At 38.7% G+C, this 20,287-nt stretch overlaps 1 long non-coding RNA gene across 1 annotated transcript; it reads right to left on the bottom strand.

Moving 5' to 3' along the window:
• Nucleotides 1-13,107: 13,107 nt before the first annotated feature.
• Nucleotides 13,108-17,626, bottom strand: LOC131511337 (uncharacterized). The gene is made up of 2 exons (XR_009261469.1): nucleotides 17,315-17,626; nucleotides 13,108-13,553 (listed from the first exon to the last, which is right to left on the bottom strand). It is a non-coding gene; the product is annotated as an uncharacterized LOC131511337 (long non-coding RNA).
• Between the last annotated feature and the right edge of the window lie 2,661 nt (nucleotides 17,627-20,287).

Here is a 20,287-nt window from a genome sequence, read left to right as displayed (position 1 = left end):
ATCTACTGTATTTCAGTAAGGAAGAGCCAATGCCTATGGCATCTGAGCCACGGGCTGCTACTCCTACAACTCAAGGTGGGTGTGGCCAAGAAGACCATTCTCACCCTGTCTTCCTGGCTCTTTGTTGTAGAAATGAAATTCTAGTTGAGTATAGCTGAGAGTAAGGGTCTCCCGTCCTATACCCATCCTCCACTCGTAAAGTGGAGTCTTTACTCCAGGAGTGGCAGACTAGAATATTAGGTCCTCAGTCAACCTCTCCCCAGTCCCCTCAGAGCATGAGTGCCATGCTGGGAGGGACGCGCTAAGAAAACCAGAGGTGACTGTCCTCACCCAGCTCTCAACTCATAAAGCACAGGTGGCACTCGAAGGGCAGTGAGCCATTGATCATGTTCCCAAGTGCAGAGTACTAAAATAGAGATTTTGCTCAGGTGAGAGGCAGGTCAGGAGAACAGAGAGCTCTGAAGCACATCCTCCCAAATGAACTAGCTAATTTTATTTGAATAGAGTGTGAATAAATTCAAGACTAAGGGTATCTTTGAAAACAATGGATATTTTGCAATTAAAAGAAGACTGGTGGCTTCATGAGAATACCAAGCTAAACTCTAGGCCAGGTATTTTACCAGAGAGAAGTAAGGAAAGATGTGGCTAAGAAGAGACCTTTGGAGGTGAGGAAAAAACCCTCAAAGGCTGGCCTCAAAAATGACCTCCATGAAGGGGCCTCAACTGAATGGGACTCAAACTGTAGAGCAATGTACGTCCTGGAATACTGTCAAAATCAATATAGCAATCACCTGACAATTAGTGGAATCTAATAGCTGTGTGATACCAACACGAGCAGACAGCTTGACAAAGAGATCCAGGAAAGAGGTACCTAAAGAAAGTCTTGTTAAAACCAGTCATCCCAGGGTATCCATGCACATGCCAAGGCTGTGCTCCCAGAAGAGTGATTTTTCACCAAAATAGTAGAACAGGAAACAAACAAGCAAGTAACAACATCAAACCACAGAGGGATGGAAATCACTATCCAGAGTCACCACAATATCTTATTTAAAATCTCCAGTGTTCAACAACAACAAAAAACACACGATGCTCAAAGCAACAGGAATATTTGACCCACGCATGAGGGAAAAACAAAGCAGAGGACAAAAATTTGACTGTGAGAGTGCTCCTATGTAAGATTCCACAGATAAAACTTCAAGGTAGCTTATCAGAAATATGCTCAAAGAACTAAAGAAAACCATGTTTAAGAATTAAAGGTCCAGTGACCATGTCTCATCAAAGAGAGAATCCCAATAAAGTAATAGAAATGGCAAAAAGCACATTTAAAATGGTGGATAAAGAATTAGTGAACTTAGATGTCAATGATTATGTTTGAATAACTAAAAAAGAGTAGAAATGAATAAACAGAACTCAGAGAAATGTGGAACTCCATGGAGTTTATCAACATGTGTATACTGGAGATAGTAGAAGAGAGAGATAAAATATTCAAGAAATAATGGTAAGAAAGCCTTCCAAATTGAATAAAAAAACACATTAATCCGTGCATAAAAGAAGCAAGAGGAATGACAAGTAGGTTAGCAACGATGGAATCCACACCTGGACCTATCATGGTACAGATGTTGAAGGACAAGGAGAACACCATGAAAGCAGTGAGAAAAGATGACTTTAGTACATCAAAGAAATCCCAGTAAGATTCACAGCTGACTTCACCTCAGACACCACATGGACCACAAGGTAGTTGAATGACATTCAAACTCCTGAAAGGGAGTGTGGGGGAAGGGCTACTAAAAATTCCTATATCCAATAAAGCTATCTTTCAAAAATGAAGACAAAATACAAAACTGTAGTCTAATCCTGGGTAAACGTCAGATAAATTCCAATAGAGGGACATCCCCTGATGTGCCTGATTATTTCCCCAAACTGTCATGATCATCAAAAACAAACAAAAAGTATGATAAATAGTCACCACTAAGAGGAGCCCGAGAAGACATGAGAATTGATGTAACATAAAAGCCTGAATGGGACTCTGGGACAGAAAAAGAACTTTGGTTTAAAAAATAAGAAAATCTCCACAAATTATGGAATCTAGTTAATATCTATATTGATAATAAATATATATTAATATCAATTTATTGTAACAAATATACCTTATTAATATATGACATTAATAAAACAAACTGGGGGTGCCTGGGGGGCGCAGTCGGTTGGGAGTTCAACCTTGGCTGAAGTCATGATATCACGGTTTGTGAGTCTGGACCCCGTGTTGGGCTCTGTGCTGACAGCTCAGAACCTGGAGGCTGCTTCAGATTCTGTGTCTCCCTCTCTTTCCATCCCCTGCTCACTCGCTCGCTTGCGTGCTCTCTCTTTCTCTCCCTCAAAAATAAATAAACATTTAAAAAATTGAAAAACAAAAACAAAACAAACTGAACAATATAAAGGCAGAATGAATCTATTCCCAGATAAAACGGATAGCACTCACTGTTAGCAAAACCATTGTATGAAAAATGTAAAAGAGAGTACTTCAGAATGAAATCAAGAGACATGAGAAAGTAATTGAAATCTCTATATAAAAACAAACAAACAAAAAGAACAAATAACCAAAATTATGTCCATACAAATATGTTATAACATACCTGCATACGGATGTTTACAACAGCTTTATTGATAATTGCCAAAATTTGAAAGCAACAAATATGTCCTTCAGTGGGTATGTGGATAAAAAATTTTTCTACATCCGTACAAGGAATATCAGTCAGTGCTAAACAAAACAAAACAAAACAGCTTATCCATCCATGGAAAGAGAGGAAACTTAAATGAATATTATTAAGTGTAACAGGTCAATGTGAAAGGCCACATGCTATACGGTTCCAGTTATAAGACAAGATTACGGAGACAGTAAGAAGATCACTGATTGCCAGGGGTTGGTGACAGACGAATGAATAGATAAGGAACAGGAGGATTTTGAAGGCCGTGAAAATACTCTATGATACCATAGTGATGGATACATGTTATTATACATTTATCTATACCCGTAAAATGTACATCACTAAGAGTGAACTGTAGCGTAAACTATGAACTTTGGGTGATTACGATGTATTCATGTAGGTTGATCAGTTGTAAGAAATATACCATTGATAATGGGGGAATCTGCACATTTGGGGGGTGGGCAGTAGGTGTGGGAGATCTCTGTATCTTCCCCTCAATTTTGAAAGCAAACTGGAGGCGCCTGGGTGGCTCAGTCGGTTGAGCGACCGACTTCGGTTCAGGTCATGATCTCACGGTTTGTGAGTTTGAGCCCCGTGTTGGGCTCTGTGCTGACAGCTCAGAGCCTGGAGCCTGTTTCAGGTTCTGTGTTTCCCTCTCTCTCTGCCCCTCCCCCACTCGTGCTCTGTCTCTCTCTGTCTCAGAAATAAACAAACATTTAAAAAATTAAAAGCAAACTAAAAACTTCTCTAAAAAATAAGGCCTTAGAAAAAAAATTAACGCAACACACTCATACTTGCTTATGAGATAAAACAGTGCTTAGAGGGAATTGAAAAACTCTGAATGCCTATAATACAAAGAAGGAAGAACGCCAATCGATAATTTAACCTTTTACTACAAGACACGGAAAAAGCAGAGGAAACTGTACCTAAGGCAAGTGGAAAGAAGCCAGTAATTAAGACTAGAGTGGAAATTAATGAAATAGACGATCAAGTAAAAACAGTAGAGAAAATTAACAAAATCAAAAGTTGTTTCATTGAAAACAACAAAATTGACCAACCTTCATCTAGACTGTCCAAAGAGAGAGAGAGAGAGAGAGAGAGAGAGAGAGAAGAAAAATGGCTACAATCATGGGACATTAATACCTAACTTAAGGAAATAAAACACATTACAAGGGAATACCATGGGCAGACATTCCAAAGGTAGAAAAAATTAGTTGAGGAAACAAATTCCTAGAAAGATGCAAATGATCAAACTCATTCAAGAAATAATACAAAACACAAAGAGTCCTATGACACGTACAAAAGTTTTTAAAAACTCAGGGGGAAAAAAAGAAGAAGCCCAAACTCATATGGTGTCATGTTTAACTTCCACCAAATGTTTAAAGAATTAATGAAATTTTCACAAATTCTTATTTTCAATGGGATTATTTTTTAAAATTCTTTTTAGTGTTTATTTATTATAGAGAGAGAGAAAGAAAGAGACAGAGACAGAGTAAAAGAATGGCGGGGGGGGGGGGGGGCAGAGAGAGAGGGAGGCCCAGAATCTGAAGTCAACTCTGGGCTCCGAGCTGTCAGCACAGAACCCAGTGGGGGGGCCCAACCACAAACTGTGAGATCATGACCTGAGCTGAAGTCTGATGCTTAACCAACTGAGCCACCCAGGCGCCCCTCTTCACAAATTCTTCCAAAAGAAATAAGAAGAAGTAAAATTTCTCAACTCACTTGGTAAGTAAGATACCAAACAAGACAAAGAAAACTACAGATAAATATTTGTATACTGATCAATATCTATACACTGATGTATAGAGGAAAAAGTCCTCAACAGAGTATTAGCATACCAAATCCAGCAACACAAAAATGACAGCAGACTGTTAAATACAGAGAGCAAACTGAGGGTGGATGGGGGGAGGGGGAAGAGGGAATATGGGCGATGGGCATTGAGGAGGGCACTTGCTGGGCTGAGCACTGGGTGTCGTACAGGAGCCAATTTGGCAGTAAATTATATTCATGACAAAATAAATAAATAAAAAATACATGGATAAATGCAATGTGGAAAAAAAGAAAGTGAAAAGGCAACTGACAGAATGGGAAAACATATTCGGATATCATGTATCTGATAAAGGACTTGTATCTAGAGAATATAAGACACAATTTGATCAATATGAGTAAGACACATAACCCAATCATAAAAAAAAAATGGGCAAATGACTTGAGTAGACATTTCTCCAAAGAAGATGTGCAAACAGCAATACACAGATAAAAACAGTGCTCACCTTCACTAGCCATAATGGGCATGCAAATCAAAATGATAATGAGACCCCACTTCACATTTACTAGGATGTCCACAAAAATTTCAAAAGACGGTATAGAGTAAGTCCTGATGATATGGAGGAACTAGAATGCTTTTACACTACTGATGGGGATTTAAATGGCACAGTCATGTTAAAATACAGTCTTTCCATTCCGTGAACGCGTAAGCACAGAGGTATCGTAGGACCAAACAATTTCACTCTGAGGTATGGATGTACCCCAAAGACATGAAAATATACGGACACAAAAACGTGTGTGTGTGTATGCTGTACCAGCCCTCTCGGGTCCCTGGAACAAATGCTGGAGACCAACTGATGTAACTAACGGAAACTTTTCTCTTGGGGCTGAAGGCGAGAAGGCTGAGATCTAGGTATAAGTCAAATTGTTTCTGAAGCCTCTCCCCTGGGCTCCTAGATGACCATTTTCTTTTGGTGTTTTCCCATGATACCGCTACTGTCTCTGCATTGTCCGTGTCCTAATCTTCTCTTCTCGCAAGGACACTGGTCATAGTGAATTACATCCCCCCGTAAGGACCCCATGTTAACATATTTACCGCTTATAGGCCCCATCTGCAAATACAGTTACATTCTGAGATACCGGGTGCTCGGGCTGCAGCACATAAATGGAGGGGGTTGGGGACAGTTCAGTCCATACCAACTATTCATAGTAGCATTATTCATAATAGCCCAAAAGTGAGAATAATCCAAATGTCCATCAACTAACGAATGGACAAATATAAGTGGTATATCCGTACGATAGGATATTATTTGGCAACAAAATGGAATGAAACTGATGCATGATACAGCAGGGAAGAATACTGAAAACATTGCGCTTAGTGAAAGAATCGGTCAGAAAGGCCTCACTGTGCCTAATTTCATTTTTGTTAGATGTCCGGAAAGTGGGTTCGTGATTGCCGGTGACTGGGGGTCAGTTTGGAGGAAACGAGGTGTGATGATCAATAATTACAGGGTTTCTATTCGGGTCGCTGAAAACATTTTAAAATTGATGATGGTAATGTTTGCACAACTCTGTAAATACACTAAAAACCACTGGATTATACACATTAATATAATGTGAATTATATTTGGATAAAGTTGGTGTTTTTTAAATTTTTTAACCTAAATTCAATTTAGTTGACATAGAGTGTAGTCTTGGTTTCAGTAGAACCCAGTGATTCCTTTCTTACATAGGACACAAAGTGCTCATCCCTGAAAGTGCCCTCCTTAACGCCCATCACCCATTTAACCCATTCCCCTGCCCATCCCGCTCCAGAAACCCTCAGCTTGCTCTCTGTTTTTAAGAGTCTCTTAGGATTTACGTCCTTCTGTGTTATCTTATTTTTCCTTCCTCTCCCGATTTTCATCTGTTGTGTTTCTTAAGTTCCACGTATGAGTGGAATCATGATATTTATCTTTCTCTGACTTATTTCATTTAGTTCCATCCACATTGTTGCAAATGGCAAGATTCCTTTCTTTTTCATCACCAAGTAGTACTCCAGCGTGTGTGTGTGTGTGTGTGTGTGTGCATGCGCGTGTGTGCCACACCTTCTTTATCCATTTGTCAGTCAAATGGACATTTGGACTCTTTGGCTATTGTTGATAGTGCTGCTATAAACATTGGGTGTATGTGCTCCTTTGAATCAGCATTTTTATTAAAACAAAAAGAAAGCTAATAGAACGACCAAGGAAACCTAAGTAAAGGAGAGCGATGATGGACAGTTAAATAACCCCAAATAGATTTCTAGTCGGGAATAAGAAATACAATGTGATCAAAGCAAAATTTTAAGGTAAAGAATTTTCCAAAACAAATGACAAACCAATAGAAGGACTCCGTAAGGCCAACAAATCCCACAGAGGACGCAATAAAAAGAAAACCGTGGCGAGACCCATCATAATGGAATGGCAGCTACCAAAGACTAGGGGAAAATGCTGACAGAAGTTAGAGGAGAGGGAAAAATGCAGATTATTGTAAAGCCATGGTATTTAACTGTCAAATATTTTGTTTAATATGCAAGCTTTTAATTGTTGAGAAAACCTAGACCAAAAAAGCATGAATAGATTTTCCAATGTCTTACGTACATCGAGATTTTCAGGCACGGTTCACAATTATATTATTTTCATCCAATTATCTGTCTACCATAACTCATTGCCTGAAAAGGCATTTTTTGAATACAAAAATAAAATGGAAATTCACAATGTATGGCTGATTTATTCAGTCTTAGTGTTGAGTACTGGTTATAAAGGTAGTTATTCTCCTCCTCTTCCATGTGAAATGGGATATTTTCCAAAGTATGGGCCCAGTTTGTGCTTTCCAAGTCCTCTGCTGAAATATGGAATCCCTGGTGGCACCAGGAATTTTCCGGGTGGAACTCTTTGTCCGACTTATCTCTCCTTCCATTTCTTTTAGCTGTAAAAAGAGAGAAGAATTCACCTGTATATCTTTCTCTTAATGTAAGGTAGAAATGAATTACATGTTGAGGTCTGAATGGTTATGCTTACTATTTACAAAGCACTCTTATCTATCTACCATAGTCTTTCTGTGGTGAGTGAGGTCCCTTTAAATTATTCTAAAGCGAAACATTCCTGAAATTCATCGTTTATTAATACATCAGTGTCAAATGTAGATCAGCCTCCCGTCTTCTATAACTTCCTGATGGGTTTTGGAACGTGGGATAAAAAGATGTCTAATAGAAATATTTTCTCAGGCTAATAGATGTGAATGTTTCTGGTCCAGGGCTTCCCCGTTCTAATTTTCATTTCTGTTCTTTCATACTTTTCACAGTAAACCGTAATTAAAAGAACAACAGACGGTTAATAGAGGCTGCTGTTTCTATGAGGATACTAAGCTATGGGCCTTACTTGACAATTACTGGGAAAGGAAGTACAAAAGACTGGTCTAGATAATTTCCCAAGTTGAAAAAAGAAGACAAAAAGAAACAAAAGGAGAACGTACCAATTACCTCCCACCAGAATTCTCTAGAACATGCTAATTTTTTAGCCTAGTGTTTATTCTACTTGGCATGACCTCCACTGTGACAAAACCATCTTCTCTATGCTTTCAAATTATTTGGAACATCAGTGACTAATAATAATAGCAGGCATGGCTATTATAGTTTATATCAGGGCTGACTAGGATTTCAACAAAATTTTCTTTTTCTTAATGATACAGCCTCTCAAATGTCCTTTAAAAGAGGACCGGTTTTGATAATATCAAGGATGTGGAACAAATCGCAACTTACTGTATCTCTATCAATAATTGCAAATCACATAAAATTCAGTCACAGTAAATCTTTTTATATTCATATTTTAGCCTCTTACAATTCGATGTGGTGTGCTCGTTAACTATACCGCAACTTTGAACACATCTAAAAAGTGCTTTAATGCACTTGATTTAAACTTGTCAAATGAGAAAAATGAACCCCTCGAAACCCCTCTTTTTATGACCCTGGGCATAGTTTTCACTCCCACCAAAGTCGTGTTATATTAATCAATCATCCCTCCTAATATTAGTTATAATACTTTATAAGTTTACGTTTTGCCCATATGATTAGTTGTTTTACTGTATGTCTCCTACGCTTCAAATGTCTGTTTTGTTCACCGGCGTGCTCCAAGATGTGCCGCAGTGTTTTTCACACAGGCAGTAAACGAACAGTCGTTCCTTTTTTTCCCCCCAAATACTTTTGGGCACTTACTATAAGCAAAGCCTTATGGCTGTGCCGTAACTGCGAAGGACATCGAGATGTGGAATGCCATACTCTTGCCTTTAAAGATCATGTAATTTAGAAGGTGAGATCACATAGATTGTCATAAAGCAAAACCAAAATTGAAGTCCCCGGAGAGACAGAGATCAAGACTTTGAACTGAAACAAAGGTCACAGTTACTGGAATATTTTCCTTGAGGGATTTTAAGGACCCTAATTAACTAACTGCTCTTCGTCCTTAGGGGAAGCATGTAGCTTTCCTGGAAAGAAAGCAAGTAATGAGTCAGTAGACACATCTCCGTAACTGAGCAACCACCTTCGCTCTCACAGGCTTCCTACACATCCAAATTATTATTATTTTTTTAATCTTCTGACATCAGTCCCTCCCCGCCTTTTGAGGAGAGCTAAAGTTCGAGCGTGTTTAGGAGAGAATGCAGAAGTATCGCAGAGAAGGCTGTAAGGCAGTTTGAAAATTCTAATCACATGAAGTCTAGTTTTCGCAATGACACAGGAGTCATGAGGCAGCGTTAACTTCCACTGCCTGGGCTTAACAAGTGAAGGCTGGTTAACTGCCAGACTAAGTTCTACATTTCAAACCTCCAAACACATGCTTGTCACTATTTCACCCACTCATTTGTTTCTTTGTGGAACGTGACATTTACAAAATTAGAATGATCAATACTGAAATACACAAAAAAAAATGTTTAAATATGACTTCTACTAAAGAACTAGAGTCTGGGAAAGATAGATGCCTAAACAACTAAATACAGTATTATGTCTAATAATATAGGGCTAATTTTCCAAACCTAAGTCCCATACCTGTTTTGTTAGATTTACACCTATGTATTTTATTATTTGAACCCCAGTAGGTTTTTTTGAATGTTTATTTACTTTTGAGAGAGAGACACACACACACTGAGCGCGAGCAGGGAGGTGCAGAGAGAGAGGGAGACACAGAATCCGAAGCGGGCTCCAGGCTCTGAGCTGTCAGCACAGGGCCCGATGCGCGGCTCGAACTCATGGACCGCGAGATCATGACCTGAGCCGAAGTGGTCCGCGGAACCGATTGAACCACCCAGGTGCCCCATTTATTTGAACTATTGTAAATAGTATTGCATTTTTAACTTCAGTTTCCACATGTTTACTGTGACTATATAGAAATACAATCAAATTCTACATGTTCATCTTATATAGTACTCTGTTTCTGTGCTGAACTAAGGTATTAGGCCTAGGAGTTTTTTTGCGGTTTTTATTGTTGTGGTTTTAGACTCTTAGGATGTTCTGTGAAGAATGTTATGTCATCTGCAATTACAGAGTCATTTTTTTCCTTTCTGATACGTGCCCATTTAGTTTCCTTTTCTTGTCTTATTGTTCTGTCTATGACCTCTAATATCACGTCAAATACCAGCGGTAAGAGTGGACATCCTTGCTTTGCTTCTCATCGTGGGAGTAAAACATTCAGTCTTCCATTATCAAGTATTATGTTAGCTGTAGGTTATCTGTAGATACTCCTTATCAAATTGAGGAAGTTCTCCAGTCTAGTGTCCTAAGACCAAGTCCCACTTGGTAATGGTATAATTAATTAATTAATTAATTGTTTACATATTGCTGAACTATATTGGGAATACTTTCTTAAGAATTTTTGATTCATGTTCCTGTGGGATATATAGTGTTTGTTTTGCTTTGTTTCTCTTTCTGTACTATCTTTCTCTGGTTTTGATGTCAAGGTAGTAACAGAAGGTCTCGTAAAACGACTTGGGAAAATATCCTTTCCTCCCTTATTTTCTGGAAGAGATGGTATAATAGTGATAATTCCTTTTCGAACACTTGATAGAATTCTACAGTAAAAACATTTAAGCCTGGGGATTTCTTTTTCGTAAGATTTTCCAATTGAAAATTCAATTTCCTTTACCTGTAACTAATATTACACTGTATGTTAACTAACTGATGTTTAAAGAAAAGCTAAAAAAAAAGAGAAGAAACAAACCTAGAAAATCCAATTTCCTTAACAGTCGCAAAACTATTCAAATGATCTATTTTAACGATGTGGTGGTAGTATGTGATTTTTGGTGGTCAGATCCATTTCATCTAAGTTGTCAAATTTATATGTGTAGAGTTGTTTCTCATAGCACCTTTTAATCTCTCTGACTTCTGTAGACTCTTTAAAGATAACTTCAAGTTCATTCCTGATAGCAGTCATTTTGGACTTCTCTCTCTCTTTCATCCTTTTGGTTAGTCTCAATTTTAATTGCTTGTTTGTATGTATGTATTGTATGAGATCTAGTCTTTTGTCAAAAATTTAAGTGCACAATACAGCATTAACTATAGGTACAATGTCGTGTAGAAGATATTTAGACCTTACGCACCTTGCATAATCATTGAACATCAAACTTCCAATTTCCTCTTCCCCCTATTCCCTGGAAACCATCATTCTATTCTCTGTGTCTATGAATTTGCCTATTTTTTTTTGAATTTGACTATTTTAGATGCCTCATAGAAGAGGAATCATGCAGTATTTGTCCTTCAGTGATTGGCTTATTTCATTTAACATTTAACATCATGTCCTTCAGGTTCATCCAAGTTGTTGCATATGGTAGGATTTCTGTTTTTGTTTTTTTTTTAATTTTTTTTTGACATTTATTTATTTTTGAGACAGAGAGAGACAGAGCATGAATGGGGGAGGGTCAGAGAGAGGGAGACACAGAATCTGAAACAGGCTCCAGGCTCTGAGCTTTCAGCACAGAGCCTGACGCGGGGCTCAAACCCACGGACTGTGAGATCACGACCTGAGCCGAAGTCGGCTGCTTAACCGACTGAGCCACCCAGGTGCCCCGGATTTCTGTTTGTTTTAAGGCTGAATAATATTCTTTTATATATATATATATATATATTACATTTTCTTTATCCATTCACCCACTGATGGACACTTTATTTCCTTCCATATATCGGTTATTATGGATAATGCCTCAATGAGCATGGCATTCAGATATCTCTTCAAGATCCTGAGTTCAATTATTTTGGATAAACACCCCAAAGTGTGATTACTAGATCATATGCAAGTTCTATTTTTAATTTTTGAAGAACGTCTATTCCATTTTCCATAGTAGCTATACCTTTTTACATTCCCACTAATAGTATACAAGGGTTCTAATTCCTCCAATTCTCTCCAACACTTGTTTTGTTCTGTTTTTTTTTAATAGTAGCCATTGTAACAGGCAAGAAGCAATATCTAATTATGGTTTTGATTTGCATGTCCCTGATGATGAGTGATGTTGACCACCTTACGTATGCTTGGTGGCCATTTTTATGTCTTCTTTTGAGAAGTATTTTTATTCAAATCCTTTGTCAACTTTTAAAATTGGATTACTTGTTTTACTGCTATTGAGCTCTAGAAGTTCCTTATATATTTTGGATATTAACACCTTATCAGGTACATGGTTTGCAAACATATTCTCCCATTCCATAAGATACCTTCTTATGCAGTTGATTGTTCCCTCTGCTATACAGATGCTTTTTTAGTTTGATGTAGTCCCATTTGTCTATTTTGGTCTTTGTTGTTTGTACTTTTGGTGTCACATTCAAGAAACAATTGCCAAGACCAGTGTCATGAAGTTTTCTACCTATGTTTTCTTCAAGGAGTTTTATACTTTCAAGTTCCATGTTTAAGTCTTTAATTCATTTTGACTGTGTGTGTGTGTGTGTGTGTGTGTGTGTGTTATGAGATCCAATTTCATTCTTTTGCATTTGGATATCCATTTTTCTCAACACCATTTGTTAAAGAGACTATCCTTTCCCCATTGTGTATTCAGTTAAACTTACATACATATCCTGTCCCCCATTGTGTATTCTGGGTACTTCTGTTAAAGATCATGTGAACATACTTACACAGATTTATTTCTGAGCTAGATCCTTTCTCATCCAACTGTTTGTCTTTATACCAGAAACCACTACACATGTATACTAGAATTGAACAACTAACTAAATGCATGGTGGATAATGGTAGCCAGCTTTTTAAAAATTGGAGTGACAATTCATATGTAAGCAAGGACAGGAACTAAGAATGAGTCATATGTTAATGGCTTAGAGTTAGAGACATAAGTAAGAACTTTTATTTAATATAGAGATAATTATACATATAAATAATTGTAAATATTTGTATATACATAGGTTAGTATAAACACATGCATTTCTCTTCTCTGCTTGCTAAGAAAGCCTAAAAGGAATGAGCTGAGAAGCCAACCAAAGAGCTTCCGATGGCCCAAACTTGAACAATCTGAACAAGAAAATAAATAAAGTAGTATTGGATCACAATACAAAGTAAAAAAAATCAATATTCATATTAATATAAATCAATGGCTTAATAGAGAAATTAATAAAAGAGACACATCTCACTTGCAGAAGAATTCAAAATAATTTATTCGGATTCTCTGGCAGGCAACCACAGGTCTCCACTTCTTATGTGTGAGCCCTGCAGATAGCTTTTCTTCCAAAGTCTAGAGTATGGAAAGGGGAGCAGGAGTAACCTCATGGTGGAGATACCAAACATGATAGCCAATTAATCAAAGTCAAAACCAACAGCAATAAATCACGTAGAGGGTAGGTTTTCTTGCGACAATGTGATAAAAACGGCACTTTCCCTCTGTGGTCTTCTTCTCAGAAGGTCAGAGTGCTAGTCTATGCCTGAGAAAAACATGAGGCAGATTCCAGTAGAGGGGAATCCTACAAAACCCTTGACCAGAATTCCTTGGAAAGGTCAAGGTTATCAAAAATGAGTCTGAAAAAGTGTCACGGGGAAGAGGTATTTAAAGAATACCAAGACATAGATGCAATATCGTATCCTAGAAAAGACACAGGAAAAGAAAAAAGACGTAAGGCAAACAATATGAACATCGTATTAAAGTATGGATTTTAGTTAATAATAATGTAATAGTAATGGTTCATTTATTGGGGCAAATGTACCAAAATAGTATGATGATGATAATAATAATAATAATAATAATAATGGAAAAACTGGAAGTGGGGTATATTGGAGCTCCCTGTACTATATTCTTAATTTTTCTATAAATCGAAAACTGCTCTACAACATAAAGTCTTCTAAAAAAAAACCCCTTGTCAGAGAATTCTAGTATTCATGTCACTTTTCTTTTGGTGTTCGGTAACTGTCTTGCCTCAACCAAATTAGTTTCACTGTTCTTCGTACGGCAGGTAACTGTTTTTTGAATTTGAACCTGGAATTTGGGGTATGAACTGAACCTCATTTAAATCTTTTGTGCAAGTGGGACTCCTTTGATACTTAGGGAAGGAGTAATGCTATCTTATTACTGCCAGCTGGGGGTGAAAGTCTAGGTTTCCCAGTCTCTGTTAGTATGCAGGGAGCAGGCCTTCTTATTACTGCTGAGTATGACTGGGTGTTGTGGGTTCCCACGTGGGAGCAGGGGGTTGGTTTCATCACGTTGTGAGGGGCCTCGTTCCTGCAGAGTGGCTGAAAGACTCCCAACTCTCCACTAGGAGCTCTCTGACACTGACCCATTGGGAAGAAGGAAGACGCAACTCAATATTCATTACCACCCGCTGGGGATGGAAGTCTCCACTGTCATGGGCACATGAGGAACAGAGAAATGGAAAGGGTGGAATTGCAAAGGGGCTCATTATGACCCAGCAAGGATGACAGTCCCAGCTCTCCATCTTTTCCTACTCTCTCACCCCCCTGCCAAGAAGGGGGTGGAAATTAGGCCTTGTTATAGCCTAATGATGGTGGATTTCCAGGCTCCCTACAAGGAATTTTCAGGATGCTTTTTTTTTTTTTTTGAGACACTTTCAAACTAGAACACGGAAGACAACATTTTTGTATCAGAAATCTGGTGAACATAACCGTGTATTTGGTTTGGATTTGAAGTCTCTTAAGTTTTGTGGATAGGAAAAATAAAGCAGCCCTTCCTTGTAAAAGGAAATGAAAGAAGACTACAAGCGATTAAGAGTAGCTACAACATGGGGAGGGTTTGGCTTTCCACTGTTTGGTTGGACACTTTGGGCAAAGGACACATAAATCTTTTGGGCCTTTCTGAGGATGTAAGAAGAGAATCTGAGTGAGCTGGCACATGGACAGTGGGCACCTGGGAATAATATGTGAGTTTCCCAGGAGTCAAATGATAGCTAAGCTTGAGCTCTCTGGTCCCATTTAGATCTCCAAACTCAGGAGCAGGGAGAGGTAAAACGGGGAGGCTTCACGTTGTGATAAGCTAATCGTGATAAGCTAATCATACCTCACATGAAATGTGTGAGAAAAGTAAGACTCACAGGTCTGCCGTTTAGAAGACAACGAGGGTCAGTCAGTGTTGGCAAAAGCAACGGGAGTGGTCTATACCGAGAGCATTAAGACCTTGTCTGGTTAATAAAGGAGAAATTTCACTTGCGCCTCCCCTCTTCTCCTCAGCTCTCTGGATGAGCTGCACTAGAAGAGGTGTGTGGGTCTCAGTGCCAGAAATCTTATTCTGTCTCTCAATCTTACTCTCTCCCAGCTCAAGGCTGCACTGGCCACCAGTGATGCTGGGAGGAGAAAGGGAGATTAGGCAGAGGTGGTGAGGAAACGAATTGTAAATTGAGTTGGACTTTGAAGCTTTAAGATGGACCAAATTTTAATAACCGCCAGTGAATGCATTTGGCCTTTAAAGCTTTAACATGGTCCAAATTCTAATATCTGTGAGGGAATGGAAAGCTGTGAAATTCTCATATCATTAATGGATAGCAAAGTGAAATTCGACAAAGCCATGATGGAAAAAATAAAGCCATTTCACCTTTAAACCCACCACACTGAGCCTTCTTGACAAACTGGTTACTGAATAAATGATATTTAAGACATGGACTATTCTTCTTCTTCATCACTGGGTTTGTGACTGCCTGGCTGTGTTGGCTGTGATAAAAGGGATGCATGAATATACCTAATGCCATTTATTAATATCGAAAAAGGTATTTTTCATGTTCAGCGAGGGCCATTGAACATAATGCTTCCACTTTCTATCCATCTTCCTGTTTACAAAGCAGACTAGAATACAATTCAGAGCTTTTACTGCTGTTCTCCTTGACATTTCACTTACCTGTTTTTCTCCCCCATTAGCCTGCCTTTGAGAGAGTGTGGGCACTGGGTACTACATCAACTTAATAGCTGGGACATCTGGTGCAGCCTGACAGACAGATTGCCTGCCTGCTTAGACCCTCTGCATGAGTATAAAAAATCATAAGAACTTGGCCTTTCCAAAGTTGAGCTGACCTGATAAAAATCTTCCCACAGAAGGCAATGTCACCTCCTTCCCAGGAATAAAAAAAAAAAAAAAAAAAAAAAGAATGCAATCTTAGGGAGGAAACATGAAAAATCAGAATTGCCATGACTTGATTGCCATTTGATTTTGGAAAAAAATAAAACGCTTTTCATGTGAAGTTTTATGTTTTGAAATAATTTCAAACTTAAAAATGTTGCAAAAAGAAAGACAGTAAAAAGACACCTGTTTTCGTTTTACTTCTATTTGTTTATCATTAATATTTCACCGCTTCTGCTATATGTGTATATCTACATTATTTTTTCTGAACCATTGGAAAGTAAGCTGTATACATCTCCCCTATAACCTTAATATTCAGTGAGTATTTCCTAAGAATGGGAATAGTCTCCTCCATACCGCCAGTAGAGTTGACACATTTATAAATTTATACAATAATTTTGTCTCATCTGAGATCCACATACAAATTTTGTCAGTCGGGCTTAATCATGTCGTTTATGTCATTTTCAAAAGAACACAGTCATTTGAAATTTAAGCTTAGTGAGGAGTATACCATCCGAACAAACATATATGAGAAATTGTGGGGAATTGTCTTGTTAACGTTCCAGTGCACCAAAAGAAATTGAGAGTGACAAAGATGCCGTGTTACCAGTCACTTATGCCTTGTCATGAAACTATATAGTCCTGTAAGAAGACAAAAAGATAGCAGAGAAGCATAAATAGGACCTTAGGAACCTTCTTGGTCCAATCTGTCTTCTAGAAGATTGCTGTGTTAATAGGGCAACTGTGCAAGTTTCTGCTTTGTAGCTGTCCAGTCAAAAGGTCCGATTGGAATTTAAATCACAGCTCATTCTCAACAAGAAGCTGTATTTCTGATCTGGTCTGTGAATCCAAGAGTCCAGAGGCTCAACTTAGGTTGGTCTTTTGATCAGTTCATCTACTAATGTCCCTCTCAGCATTTTCAAAAGAACATGTACCTTAGGGGCATACTTGTGCCATATGCTAGATTGTGCTATCCATGGGCACAGGGTGTGAGCCACATCTCAAGTGTGCAGAGGTGAAATGCAAAAAAAAAAAAAAAACCCAAAACACAGCTAGATATTCTTGTATGTATCCATTGCTCTTTGCAATGTGACTTACAGCTCCTCTCAAGAACCAGAGACTTTTTCGTTCCTTCTCTCTAGCTGGCCACGTGAATTACTTTGGGCTATGAGATGTTAGTAAATGTGACTCAAAGCCCTGGAAAGCACTATTTCCAAATAAGGTTACGTTCTGAGGTTCCAGGTGCACATAAATTGTGAGGGAGCATTACTCAACACAGTACACACCTTGGGATGAAGCTTGGGATGGCCTGCTGGAAGCCTGGAGACCATGGGAGACCCCTAGAGGCCAAGAAGACTTCCAGCCACCAGACCTGCAAAGGAGGCCATCTCGATGAATTACCCAACCACCTGCGGGCCCACCAGATGACCGCAGACGTACGAGAAGAAACATCCAGCCGACTCATGTAAGTGAACTAAAGACAATGGTTGTTGCTTGAAGCCACTGTTTTGCGATGTTTGCTCATAGCAGAAGCTAATGCTGCTTTCCATTGCTATTATCTTGGGAGCAAGGTCGGTACCAAATCAACCTAAACCGAAAGATGGCCCTAGATGTCTGCCTAAAGGTTACAACTTATATCTACTCGGGTTCTAACTCTACCTCTGGACTTCTGAATATTGAGAAGGAGAACGGATGAGAATATGGATACATGACAAGTTGCAATGGGTCATTCCTTTTATGGGATAAGATTAGTGGAGTTTTCCTAAAATATTCCCCAGAAGAGACTCTTTCAATTCTTTTAATTTTTTCAAAAGGATATGACTGCACTAGATTAAAAAAAAAAACATGATCACTTTTATTTTGAACAATTTATTTTTATTCTCTTTAAAGTGTTTAGGGGAATGTTTAAAAGGTGATAAACATGCAGGGGACCAAAGAGAAGCTCAGCAATAAATGTCACTGTTCGAAATGTAATTTATGGCCAGTAGTAGGAACGAGGCAGTATTCCCTACATGTCTCTTTTTCCGTTTTCTACTCCCTGGAGTGTTTCCTGAGTGCTATCATTATCCATCTTGCAGCATTTCAGCTTACATCTTCAAAATAGAAACAGATTTTTAAAGACATGCTACCTTTCCAAAAATAAGTTCTAGATTTAATGAAGTATGCTTTTGACATAGTGTATTATCTTTAAGAAATTGGAGAAGGTCCTGGAAAAGAATGAAAAATGAAGAAATACATATATTTTTTATTCTTCTGGGTAATTATAGCCCAGAAGGCACAGAAAAAGGAATAATGAAAGAGAGAGAAAGAACAAAAAAAAAAAAAAAAGAAAGAAAGAAACCTACACGGTGGAGTAAAACCATTAGGAGGGTACCCATCTGTCTGCATGGCTTAGAAGCATCCCTGACAGGTGGCAGAAACATGGAATGATGACCTCTGGAGGGCCCCTTCCAGAACTGTGAATAAATGAAACTGAGTAAAAGCAAAGTTAATAGAGTAATTAATTCCTCCTCTGATTGTACCTCCTTAGTTTCTCTCCCTAGATAGTTGAAATAATTATATTAAAAGGGAGAGCAAGGAGGTTTTAGAACAATTATCTCTGTATTTTGATTGGCTGTTCTTTAATACAAGAAGGAAAAAGACCCTTGTTCTTGAAAGAATGTGATTATGAGAGATGTTATTAGAGTAATTAATTCATTGCTGTGATTGTTTCTTGTTCGTTAGCACAAATGTGGGAAGAAAGAAGTTCAAAAACCGACTTCATTGATTTTTTTTTTTCTTTTCTGAAATGCACTTTACGAAGAAACCGTTGAAAGCTAACTGCAAGAGGGAAACGTCCATGAACTTCTTCAGCTTCACTTACGTTATAAAATGGAAAGGAAAAGACCATTCTTACAGTATATTCCACATCTCCAGGTGAATGTTCGTATTTGACATTTTACAAAGTGCTTAAATTAAGACGAATACGATGTTCACTTCCAATTGGCTTCTAATCTTTCCATGCATAATGCGGGAAACACAGGATCTCACTTTGGGAATATAGGCCTGGCTAAAAGCAAAAGTGATTTAAGCTGTCATTAAATTCAGCACAGAAAATGAGACCCTCATCCTAGGTCCAGGGATTCTATGGAGTCCTCAACCAAGGGAAGCTCTCCAAAACGCATGACACTTTATAAATGCAGTGCTAGCAATGGAAAGAGATGGGGGTTTGAGCCTAATAATATAGTAATAGAATGACGATCTTAGGGGAAGCTGAACTCACTCGGGGAAAAAAGAGTTCTTCCTCTTCCGGCAAAGGTGGGATAAGAGCTCCTCTAAGGATCTCCTTCTGCGTAAAGGTGGGAGTTATGGCGCCGTTGCTAGATTCATTTGAAACCACTCAGAGGACAGTTTGTCTCTTATGGACGTTGAAGTCTCTGAATCATGCTGAGGCTAAAGATACATGATTCCAGCCCAGCAGATGTAATTATAATTCTGAACGACCCAGTTGCCACTGTTCAGATGCTTGCTGCCTATTATAAATGACTCACTTTTCAAAATTGGAGTTGGTATATCTAAGCAAGAGCTGTACAATTTGTTTTTAAAGTTATGGAGTCTTTTGAATGGTAGCATACATTGGAGGCTGTGTTCGGATAGCAACTTGTCTAGACCCAAGGGGTGCACAGAGACCCAGGACCAAGCATGCAGAATCCAGAGCAGAACTACCCTGCTACCCAGGAAAAAATCAGCTTCTTGGCTTCAGCTTTCTCATCTCAGATGCAGGGATTGGAATTGCCTGGCCCATGGTCTTGTGAGAATTGGATAAGGTAGAAAATTGGAAAACGTTTTGTAACCAGGCTAAGAGGTGATGCAGTTAGTGAAGATCCTTTTTCCACCTTTCTGGGCAGATTCCTTGGCCGGCCATCTTGTAACAATAGGCCAGGCCTTGGGCCATTTCCTAAACATGAGCTGAAAAACACCAAGTAGGGAAAACAAAACAAAACCCAAAAGACCTTGACCTTGAACAAAATTCAGGGGTTGGTTGATAGGATAAGATGTTAACCTTAAGAAGAGGTGACTTCAAAGAGAAAATAAGTAATGGAAGTCGTAACAACTAAATTACCACGTATCTTTTGTTTTCCTCTCCAGGCTTCCCCTCGCCCTACTCCACCCTGCTTTTTGTCTTGGAGGTTGACTTGTGACCTCAGCAGCAGCATTGGGATTCTTTGCCTTCTGGTCCCCAGGTCTGTTTAGCCAATGGGAAACTCCGATGGATGCGA

The sequence above is a fragment of the Neofelis nebulosa genome, chromosome 5 (assembly GCF_028018385.1).
Source record: "Neofelis nebulosa isolate mNeoNeb1 chromosome 5, mNeoNeb1.pri, whole genome shotgun sequence".
NCBI classification, from domain to species: domain Eukaryota; kingdom Metazoa; phylum Chordata; class Mammalia; order Carnivora; family Felidae; genus Neofelis; species Neofelis nebulosa.
Note: the sequence above shows the minus strand (reverse complement) of the source record. Positions and strands in the feature narration are given on the sequence as shown.